The following is a 12244-nucleotide window of genomic DNA, read 5'->3' as shown; positions in this document are numbered from 1 at the left end:
TGAAGCCTCAAATGGGGAGTTAGACTATGTGTTTCTTAGACCCCACATTCTGTAATTCTAAGAAATGGTTCTCTCTTGTTATTAGAGAGCAATGCTAGATGTCACTTTAAAATGGGAAGCCACACAGGTTTCAAACAAACTAAAAAGGTAGTGTCAAACAGCTGTTTCTTAACAGTGAAACAAAACAGAAATTTCTCTGTGAAAAGTTAGAAGAAGAAAGGAGATGAGTTTCCTAGCAGTTCTTCAATCTGGAGAACTTGAATGACAGTCTCTTTCTGACAAATGAGAGAGTAGATGAAAAAACAGGATAATTTCTCCCACTTTCTTCTAGGATAGTTTTTCCTAGGAAATATTATGATTTGTATTCCATATGAAAGTTTCAAAGGCATAGTGAGATGAAACAGACAGGGCCTGGCTTTGGAATCTGCAATGCTGTTCACTGGGTGAAAGGCTCTGAGTAAGTTCCTTTAGGTTCTTTAAAGCCAAGCTAGCTCAACTGTAAACCACAGGTAATAACACATAACCCATAAATCCAATACAAGTGTCGCAAAGTGAGGGACAAAGTTTTTTGCACAGGAAGGAGATCCAACCAGTCAATCCTAAAGAAAATCAACCCTGAATATTTACTGGAAGGACTGATACTGAAGCTGAAGCTCCAATACTTTGGCCACCTGATGAGAAGAGCCAACTCACTGGAAAAGATCCTAATGTTAGAAAAGATTGAGGGCAGGATGAGAAGAGGGCAACAGAGGATGAGATGGTTGGATGGCATCACTTACTCAATGGACATGAGTCTAAGCAAACTCTGAGAGATAGTGAAGGACAGGGAAGCCTGATGTGCTGCAGTCCATGGGTTGCAAAGAGTTGGACGTGACTCAGCAACTGAGCAACAATAACAAAAGTGAGGGAAGTATCCATATGTGAGTCTTAGTACTATTCATATATAGTGTGGCATGTCTAGCACACAGGTGGCCAAGTCTTCCATAAGCTCAGTTTACCACTAGGTTCAGCCTTACAGGGACACACTTGGTGAGCTGGGGAGACACATATAAACAAAATGTCTTTCCAGAGAAATCAAGTCTATTTCTTAGAGTGAAAGAATGCTAAATCAGAGTGGAGCCAAGAATCAAAACAGCCAAACAACAGCAACATAAAAAGTAAGGATAGTTAATACATCCATCACTTCACATAGTCACCACTGTTGGTGAGTGTGTGTGAGAATAATTAACATCTATTCTCTTGTAACTTTCAAGCATACAGTGAAGTACGGCTAACCATGGGCTTCCCTGGTGGCTCAGTGGTAAAGAACCCACCTGCCAATGTAGGAGATGACAGCTCAATTCCTGGGTCTGGAAGATCCCCTGGAGAATAAAATGGCAACCAACTCCAATATTCTTGCCTGGAGAATCCCATGAACAGAGGAGCCTGGCAGGTTACAATCTATGGGGTCACAAAAGAGTCAGACATGACTTAGTGACTGAACAACAACAATGGTTATCTATAGTCTCCATGCTGTATATTTCATCCCCAGAATTTATGTACCTTAAAACTAGAAATCTGTACCCACTAACCAATATCTTCTTATATTCACTATCTCTAAGTCCCTCATAACCACTCAATTCATTCAATGTTATAATTCAATTATATCCCAACAAAGCTGAATAGATACACAGAGAAAAAAAAAACTCAATTCATGAAATGGAGGAATTAGATGGGGGCCCCCAAATCTATTTGTAGTGGCAATGAAGAGCTTCCTGGGGGGAAAAGTTACCTTAAGTAACAAAGGAACAAAAGACTATGAACTGACTTACTAACAAATCCTGTCTTCTGAATGATGATTGATATCCAGAGTGCCTCCTGACTTAACAAGAGGGATGGTGGCAGGGGTTAGAAAAGAACTTAACAGTTTATTTAAACCCCATCTTAAATCTGGTGAGGCATGGCGAGGCAACCATGTTTTGTGATATTTTCAACACTGTGCAACCAACAAAGCAGAAAGATTTTATTCTACTTTGCCATGGACAGTGGTGTAGCTTCGGCATCATGAGGACTCCCAGAACCAGTGCAAAGGCGCCTAATGGGTAGATGCTCAGCAAGGCACCCAGGGCCAGGGAGGGGCGCCTACTGGAGTTTCCAGGCCCTGGCAGAGGGGTGGAGTGCTGGGAAGTATACCTTGACCAGGTAGAGGAGGACACTGTCCTATAAGAAGTCTCTGCATCATAAAAATATTCTCTCAAACCCATAATGTGTAAGAGAGTCAGCATTTAGAACCCCAAACCGGGAAAGTCACATATCAGAGATAAAAAGCCACAGAGCGTTCCCCGTTATTTTCTCAGGCACTTTGAGATTTCACTAATGTACGCTGTGGCTGACTGACAGAACTAGATGTCCTTTCATAATTCAATGTTCCAAAGGAAGTTGGCCTGGTCACGCAGAACTGACAGAATCAGAATAACTAACACAAGGAGAAACCCCAGGGTTTCTGGTTCTTGTGTTTCGTGTGACCTTCAAGCTTAACTTCAAGTTTCAGATTTATGTGAACTTTAAAACAGATTCAAGAGTTTCATTTTTAAGTCACTGTGATTTTCATGGGTTTCTTAAAAAGACATTAACAACAAATCACCCAGGGCTCATTTCAATCCCACCTCACTCTTTTGATACCTCTGGAGCCTAAAGAAGGAAGGGAATTTGGGGGAATCGTGTTTTAATGTATTTATGTTCTGCCTGCAGACATGGCACGGGTTGGAGAAAGTAGTCAAGTTTGCAATTATATGACCACGGGTTTAAAGATATCTAGCTCTTATTTATAGTCATGTGTGAGATTTATGAGTTGATTAAGTCTTCATTGATCAAAAGCATATTTCAATTTAGTATTTAGTGTGAGAATTTGCAAATAAGGCCCAGATGTGTTTATGTGAGCCAGACACCATGGTAACCAGACTGTGAAATAAACCTACTTAGTTGATGTCTAGGTGAGGCCAAAACAACTGGTTGATTCAAAAATTTCAATTACCAGACAAGACCTTGGAAAAAAAGCTATCAATTCGTTGCTAAATTTAGCTGGCCAATTTTGTCAAAAAAAATTTTTTTTTCCAGACAGCCTTTGAATTATAAAATCTCTAATAAGAAAAAATAGTGGTATAATAAAATATTAAAATTCTTGGATAGCCAGAGAATTGCATACAATGCAGACACAACTTTGAAACAGAAAATGTAAAATGCATAACAATTTCCAGGAATAACACCAACAATTTCAGCCATTTCTAGAGAAGCAAACTACATTAGAAGACTTATGAAAATTATTCATGCAAAATCTAGAAACTATTTTGTAGCACTCCTTGATTAAAATAGCACTTCACAGCAGAGGACCAAGAACAGAATGCACTTTTCTAACTCTAGATATCTCTGTCAGTCCTAGGTTTGGAGATTTAATAAATGAAATAAACATATTCACTTGCAGCAAAAGGAAACTCCATTTAACTGGCTCTCTCTTCATTCATAAGGAGACTCTACTCCTCAGGTAACATGTGATCCATGGTGGGCTTGGTACTGGTAGCCAGAAGGTCCCAGTAGCACATCTACCCACATGTGCTATCATCTGCCAATCCGCATGATTAATAAGAACCAGTGGTGTTTGTGCCCAAACCTATTTTAACTTGTTTTAAAAAGATGAAACATAGGACAATAAAAGAATTGTTATTTTCTGAGAGTTAAGTCAAATCCTTAGTAAAAATTCAATAAAATGAGCTACTAAAAAATGTTATCACATGACATGTGAGAAAGAAAATTTGTAAGCTTTCCTCTATTAAATTGCTCTGAGAGTATCTTTAAGTGCTCATAAATTTTTAAACAAGTCAAATGTAGAAAATGTATGTAATGGATTATGGGCATGGTTTACCTAATAAATATTCTGATGATGCCAATTCTCAATCATGGCAACAGAAGTTTGTCTAATGCAAATAAGAATGCCAAGTGTATTTGCCAAAACTTTCATTAAAATGTGTAATAATGTACATTACAGTGTATCCTGTTATACACTATAATAAGATGTGTATATATATATTAATGTATGAGTAATACTGTATGATTATGCATTTTAATTGATACTTCTTAGCTGGTCAAATACTGAAGGCAAATAAATAAATAATAAGAGGACTTCTATGGGATAATAAGGTACCACCTTAAACTACCAGCATAAAATTGATAGAAATTAAGGAGTTAAGACATAAAACAGTTTGTATAACTCAATTGATCTTTTCCCCCAATTTAAAGGAAAAAATGGAACTTGTGTAGAAAAGGACAGCTTTACCCAACTTTGTTCCAATCCATTGTAGAGTAGAACTGTATACAAAACTACAAACAAAACAAATAACAAAATATAAAATTTGAGAAAACTGAAAGATCAAAAAGAAAATGTGAATATAATTAAACTGAAGAAATTATCAGATCAGTCACTCAGCTGTGTCCGACTCTTTGCGACCCCATGAATCGCAGCACGCCAGGCTTCCCTGTCCATCACCAACTCCCGGAGTTCACTCAGACTCACGTCCATCGTGTCAGTGATGCCATCCAGCCATCTCATCCTCTGTCGTCCCCTTCTCCTCCTGCCCCCAATCCCTCCCAGCATCAGAGTCTTTTCCAATGAGTCAACTCTTCGCATGAGGTGGCCAAAGTACTGGAGTTTCAGCTTTAGCAACATTCCTTCCAAAGAAATCCCAGGGCTGATCTCCTTCAGAATGGACTGGTTGAATCTCCTTACAGTCCAAGGGACTCTCAAGAGTCTTCTCCAACACCACAGCTCAAAAGCATCAAGAAATTACAGTATAGTGTAATTGAGTGGACATGTGAGAACTCAAAGAACAGAGTTTGAGTAGCAATTCCATATATATATATAAAATATTTGTCTTCATAGTGTGTGTTTGTGTGTATATACATATAAAATACAGTATAAAATTCTAATATAAATTATAAAATATAATTATATGTTATAAAATATAATTTATAAGATGATGAAGTCCTTATAAGAGCACTGAATGCTACTTGTTAAAAGAAACTTCTGCCTTTGGAATGGAATACACAGAAAACTTATATGTGTGCTAAGTCACTTGAATTGTTTCCAAGGCTTTGAGACCCTATGGACTCTATGGACTGTGGCCTGCCAGGCTCCTCTATCCATGGGATTCTCCAGGAAAGAATATTGGAGTGGGTTGCCAATTCCTTCTCCAGAGAATCTTTCTGACTCAGAGATCAAATGCAAGTCTCTTACATCTCCTGCATTGGCAGGCAGGTTCTTTACCACTAGTGCCACCTGGGAAGCCCAGCCAACTTAGAAGTCAATCAAATCAGTGTCATAGCTCTTTATCTCTTGAAACTAATAAAACAATGTAAGAGACAGGAGTACTGTAAAACACCTTACTTCCAAAAGGAAGAATCTCAAATTATGCTTATTTTACTGAATCACTGTGTCTACCAAAATTTGATGAAATTCTGTAAATAATTTTTTAATTAATTTATTTTAATTGGAGGCTAATTACTTTACAATATTGTAGTGGTTTTGCCATACATTGACATGTAAATAATTTTTAAATGTGTGTTTGTTAATTTATTTGGAAAGTTATTAAAATAAGTTAGCACAATGAGTATGCTATGATCTTTCATTTATCTACTCTTAAATACATCTCTACATGTGCTGTGCCATGCTGGGCTTAGTCACTCAGTCGTGTCTGACTCTTTGCAACCCCATGGACTGTAGCCCACCAGGTTCCTCTGTCCATGGGGATTCTCCAGGCAAGAATACTGGAGTGGGTTGCCATGCCCTCCTCCAGGGGAATCTTTCCAACCCAAGGATAGAACGCAGGATTCCCGCATTGCAAGTGGATTCTTTGCCATCTGAGCCACCAGGGAAGCCCAAGAATACTGGAGTGGGTAGCCTATCCCATCTCCGGGGAAACTTCCTGACCCAGGATTCGAACCAGGGTCTCCTGGAGACTTCCCTGGTGACTCAGATGGTAAAGTGTCTGTCTACAATGTGGGAGACCTGGGTTCGATCCCTGGGTCGGGAAGTTCCCTGGGGAAGGTAAAGGCAACCCACTCCAGTACTCTTGCCTGGAAAATCCCATGGACGGAGGAGCCTGGTGTCCACTGGGTCACAAAGAGTCAGACACTACTGAGTGACTTCACTTTCACTTTCATACATATATAAGTATGTATGTATACATACTTCCTTACATACATATATACTTGCATACATACATAAGTACATATACACATATGTAAGTGTAGAGATATACATGCTGAACATTGGCAGGGAACAGAGACTAGTCGAGGACGTGAAGAAATGAGGAGGGAAATTATTAGCTTTTTTATCAATACAGTTCAGTTTATTTCAGTTGCTCAGTCATGTCCAACTCTTTGTGACCCCATGGACTACAGCATGCCAGTCTTCCCTGTCCATTGCCAAATCCTGGAGCTTACTTAAACTCATGTCCATTGAGTTGGTGATGTCATCCAACCATCTCATTCTCTGTTATCCTTCTCCTCCTGCCTTCAATCTTTCCCAACATCAGAGTCTTTTCAAATGAGTCAGTTCTTTGCATCAGGTGGCCAAAGAATTGGAGTTTCAGCTTTAGCATCAGTCCTTCATTCAAGACTGATTCCCTTTAGGATGGACTAGTTGGATTTCCTTGCAGTCCAAGGGACCCTCAAGAGTCTTCTCCAACACACAGTTCAAAAGCATCAACTCTTCGGTGCTCATCTTTCTTTACAGTCCAAATCTCACATCCATACATGACTACTGGAAGATCCATAGCTTTGACTAGGTGGACCTTTGTTGGCAAAGTAATGTCTCTGCTTTTTAATATGCTGTCTAGGTTGGTCATAGCTTTTCTTCCAAGGAGCAAGCATCTTTTAATTTTATGGCTGCAGTCACCATCTGAAGTGATTTTGGAGCCCCCCAAAATAAAGTCTGTCACTGTTTCCATTGTTTCCCCATCTATTTGCCATGAAGTGATGGGACCAGGTGCCATGATCTTAGTTTTCTGAATGTTGAGTTTTAAGCCAACTGTTTCACTCTCCTCTTTCACTTTCTTCAAGAGGCTCTTTAGTTCTTTTTTGCTTTCTGCCATAAAGGTTGTGTCATCTGCTTATCTGAGCTTATTAATATTTCTCCCGGCAATCTTGATTCCAGCTTGTGATTCATCCAACCCGGCATTTCGCATGATGTACTCAGCATAGAAGTTAAATAAGCAGTGTGACAATATACAGCCTTGACACATTCCTTTCCCAATTTGGAACCAGTCTGTTGCTCCATGGTCAGTTCTAACTGTTGCTTCTTGACCTGCATACAGATTCTCAGGAGGCAGGTCAGGTGGTCTGGTATTCCCATCTCTGTCAGAATTTTCCACAGTTTGTTGTGATCCACGTAGTCAAAGGTTTTGGCATAGTCAATAAAGCAAAAGTAGATGTTTTTCTGGAACTCTTTTACTTTTCCAATGATCCAATGGATGTTGGCAATTTGATCTCTGGTTTTATCAATGCACTTCTATACTATTTAACAGAGTAGACATATAATCCCAGTTTAATTTTAATAATTCAATATAATGAAATGAATAGAATACAATCTAGATATTTCTCCACAGTGACAGACTTGGGAAAAATCTAGTTTAGTATCTTCTGGTGCTAGAAAAGAAAACTTTTTACTCATATTTTTAAAATTCTTAGGGCATTCTATTGAAGTAATGATATCCTGGGCATTTCATAACAAATCTTCCAATGAGAACTTGAAAATCTGGACAAAATATTAAAAATCCATTTGAATGCAAATGGAGAGCTAACATTTCAACAAAGAATTATGCTGTCATGTTCTGAGAAGAAAGTCTTGCAAGTTGAACTCAGCATTTGAGACTGTTTTTCTTACAGAAGTATCTTCTCTAATTTCAGAAAAGATGACTAAAACTCTAAGTTGTTGAGCTGAATGACCAACCTCTCATTGGCCTAGGGCGATATGAATTAAAACCTGGTGCTTGGCCATGGGGGTGGGAGAAGTAGATTTCCAGAAAATACTTTTAGCTTTCAATAAGGATTCTGAAGACCATGTATCCCCTACCAGGAAGGGTAAACCAGAAATAAACTAATCTTGACAAGGTCCAAATTTATCTTGAGATTATCTGAATCCTTAATTGTATGAAAGTGAACAAGGATGGCTAGTACCCTAGCCAGACAGCCTCTAGACAGCAATGTAATTCTTCTCAGGATAAAGATCAATTTATCTCTTTAACTTTTCATATACAATGTTTAGCACCCTATTAAAGCTAAATAGTTTATGAGGTCTGTGTGATTGGAAATCAAGAGAAATAACGAAACTGTAGAAACAGACTGACAAGAGGATATCACACACAAATTTTAAAGTAGTTGTGCTCAGTATGTTCACATTCAATATCTAAAGACTTAAAATTTCAGTTGCAAACTGAAAACTATTTAGAAGAAATAATTCTCTGTAAAATAAATTACTTTCTTTTATATTACTTAATCTTGTATGACTTCCAAAATCCTTTGAAATAATCATGTCAGTAACTAGGAAACCAATTAACCCAAACTTAATGACCCTTATAATGCTTTTATCACAGTATCTGTTTTCTCAGATATTTTTAAATTTGGAGAACTCAGAATTTCATTAACAATATTAATTTCATATCTTCCAAACATTATGGTTCTTTATGATCACTTTATGTTTGAAAAAAGCTTTACTCTTCCAGATAAGTGACTCATTTCACCCAACTGTCAGTATCTCCCACAGGTTTTCAATTTGGTCTCCTTCTTATTGAAAAAACCTAAGACTTTCCTAATTAGACGTAGTATGAATGTAAATAAGTAGCTACAGAAGAGCTATATCTGTACTGCAGAAAATACATATTAAACTATAAAAATGGAAAACTTAATGACAATAAGCAATTGTTGAAAAGGCATACAATTATATGAACATAAATTAAAAATTAAAATCAAGCTTATTGTTCTTTCTATTTAGAGAAAAACAGTTGCTTCTGTGTCATATTTATTTGAAAAAATTAATCCTGTATTGATATCTCAGGTTTATATATGAATGCACACATACATACTCATATCTATAAATCATTGGAACACACAAAAAACAAGATGAATGGACAGTTTATTTTTTCTTCCAAAATACTATTTCACCTAAAATAAATAATAGAGAATTTCATCCAAGAAAAGCAAATTCTAAAATTATGAAGTCATGACACATTTAGAAATACAGATTTCTTAAAAGGATTTCTTCTGTTCAAATAAGCTAAATAGATAAAATTTTGAGACAAACATATTTGAAAGAATACCAAAATGGAAATCAATATTATCAAATTAATCTTTGATAATAAATCACATGTTAAAAGGTTGACTAGGAGATTTCTACTTTTTCCTTGATGCTATAGTTTATAGCATACCATCACTTCTACAGAAAAATTTTTAAAGTCCCATAAAATACAAAACATCATGCACAAGAGTGCTACTGTGACAGAAAGGTTTGAAGGCCCCCAAATGCAGAGAGAAGCAAAGACCATTGAAGTTAACTCAAATTTCTGCCTGCTGACATATCCTAGGACATTTGCTGAACCCTAGTAAGGGAAGATGGTCTGGATAGGGTAGGCAAAGGGTAGCTGATACAAAGTGAAGAGTACTTTAGGCAATCTCATAATTATTGAGGAAGACAAAATTGGGAGTTGAAGAATGCCAAGGCAGCCAGGTATTGAGGAAACAAAATACAGCAGAGAAGTGAAGAAGAGAAAATTTAAAGGCTGACATTTGGAACTTATTCTGCATGATAACACAATGGTGGATACATGTCATGATATATGTGTCAAAAGCATAGAATAGGGATTTCCCTGGTGGTCCAGTGGTTGGGAGTCTGCGTGCCGATGCAGGGGATATTGGTTTGATCCCTGGTCCAGGAACTGAGATCCCACCTGCCATGGAGCAACCAGGCCCATGTGCCACAGCTACTGAAGCCTGTGCACTCTAGAGCTTGCCTAGAGCACATGTTCCACAATAAGAGAAGCCACCGCAATGAGAAGCCCACCAACCGCATTGAAGAGTGGCCCCTACTTTCTGCAACTAGAGAAAGCCTGCACACAGCAATGAAGACTTAGCACAGCCAAATAAACAGGTAAAATGTCAGGAATAATTTTAAAAAACTATAGAATATACAACACCAAGAGTAACCCTAATGTAAACTGTGAAATATAGATGATAATGATGTGGCAATGTAGGTTCATCATTTTAACAAAGGTACTACTCAGCTGCAAGGTACTGATAGTAAGGAAGGCTGTATGCATGTGAGGGCAGGGGATATGTCAGAAATCTCTGTACTTTGCATTTAATTTTGCTGTGAATAATATTATTAATAACTATAAGTTAACTATGATGTTAAGAAGCAGCTTAATTGCTCAGTCATGTCTGACTCTTTGTGACCCCATGGACTGTAGCCCACCAGGCTCCTCTCTTCATGGGATTCTCCAGACAAGAATACTGGAGTGGGTTGCCATTTCCTTCTCCAGGGGACTTTCCCAACCCAGGAATCAAACCTGGGTCTCCTGCATTGCAGGCAGATTCTTTACTGACTGAGCTACAAGGGAAGCCCGAAATTATTAATATCTAAGCCTAAAGGAGACTGAAAGACATATGTGACAGATAAACGTAATGCATACTTGTGGGCTATACTCTGGATAAGAAAAAAGTATATATAAAGGATATGAATTGACACTTGAAAAAACACCCCCTATATTAGATAACAATACTGTATCAGTGTTAAATTTTCAAACTTTGATAAAAAAGTAAAGGTTGAGAATTAAAATTCCCAAGTGTTTTTCATCAATGAAAGCAGTCACATAATTTTTTTCTTATTTGTTCATAGAGTGACAAATTTTATGTTGTCAAACATGTCTCCATTCCTCACATAAAAATATATCATTCAATTAACACATTGTTGGTTTCAAGTTACTAATATTATATTTAAAGTGTTTTGTCAACTTTCTAAGTTAGATTGGCCTATGACTAGGTGACATGTACCAATTCTGGTCCATGTAATATATTAGTTGTGCTAGCGTAGCAGATGGATTAGAAAAAGCTCCATGCTTCCTTTGCTTCAAAAAGGTTTAGCAACATGAAAATGATACATTCCTTAAGAATTCAGAAGACTTTTTAATAAAATCACCTTGATCTGATACCCTTTAAGGAATAATTTCTGCATTTTCAATTTATTTTGTAGTTGTTGTATGCAGGTGTTCTATTTATTGTTAAATTAAATTTGTCATTTAATAGTTTTCTAATACTATATCCATTGGATCCAGATTTTCAATTTTTTTGAAAAAATATACATAATTTAATGTATATCTTTTATACAAATAATTATATATCTCTTTCTTATATATTGTTTTTGAATCGTCTGCTTTGTATCATACTTGTTAATGTTTTCTATAATCACTTTTTAAAATAGTTTTCAGTTCTATATAAAATTTTGATTTAATTTCAATTTCACTAATTTCTTATTTTCATTTAACAATTGTGTTTCCTTGAGTTTTACGCTTATTTCTCCCTAATTTTAGTTGAATGATTAAAACATTTCCTCTAAGATTTCTCATTTTCTAATACAACAATGTTTTGCTTTTTAATAAAAGAATTTTCAGAAGTAGAACAATTTGTATGGAAATACAAAAAGCCTCGAATAGCCAAAGCCATCTTGAGAAAGAATGCAGCTGGAGGAATCAACCTGCCTGACTTCAGGCTCTACTACAAAGCCACAGTCATCAAGACAGTATGGTACTGGCACGAAGACAGAAATATAGATCAATGGAACAAAATAGAAAGCCCAGAGATAAATCCACGCACCTATGGACACCTTATCTTCAACAAAGGAGGCAAGAATATACAATGGAGAAAAGACAATCTTTTTAACAAGTGGTGCTGGGAAAAGTGGTCAGTGACTTGTAAAAAAATGAAACTAGAACACTTTCTAACACCATACACAAAAATAAACTCAAAATGGATTAAAGATCCAAACATAAGACCAGAAACTATAAAACTCCTAGAGGAAAACATAGGCAAAACACTCTCTGACATAAATCACAGCAGGATCCTCTATGACCCACCTCCCAGAATATTGGAAATAAAAGCAAAAATAAACAAATGAGACCTAATTAAAATTAAAAGCTTTTGCACAAGAAAGGAAACTAGAAGC

This window comes from Bubalus bubalis, chromosome 3, assembly GCF_019923935.1.
Source record: "Bubalus bubalis isolate 160015118507 breed Murrah chromosome 3, NDDB_SH_1, whole genome shotgun sequence".
In the NCBI taxonomy this organism is placed as follows: Eukaryota; Metazoa; Chordata; class Mammalia; order Artiodactyla; family Bovidae; genus Bubalus; species Bubalus bubalis.
Note: the sequence above shows the minus strand (reverse complement) of the source record.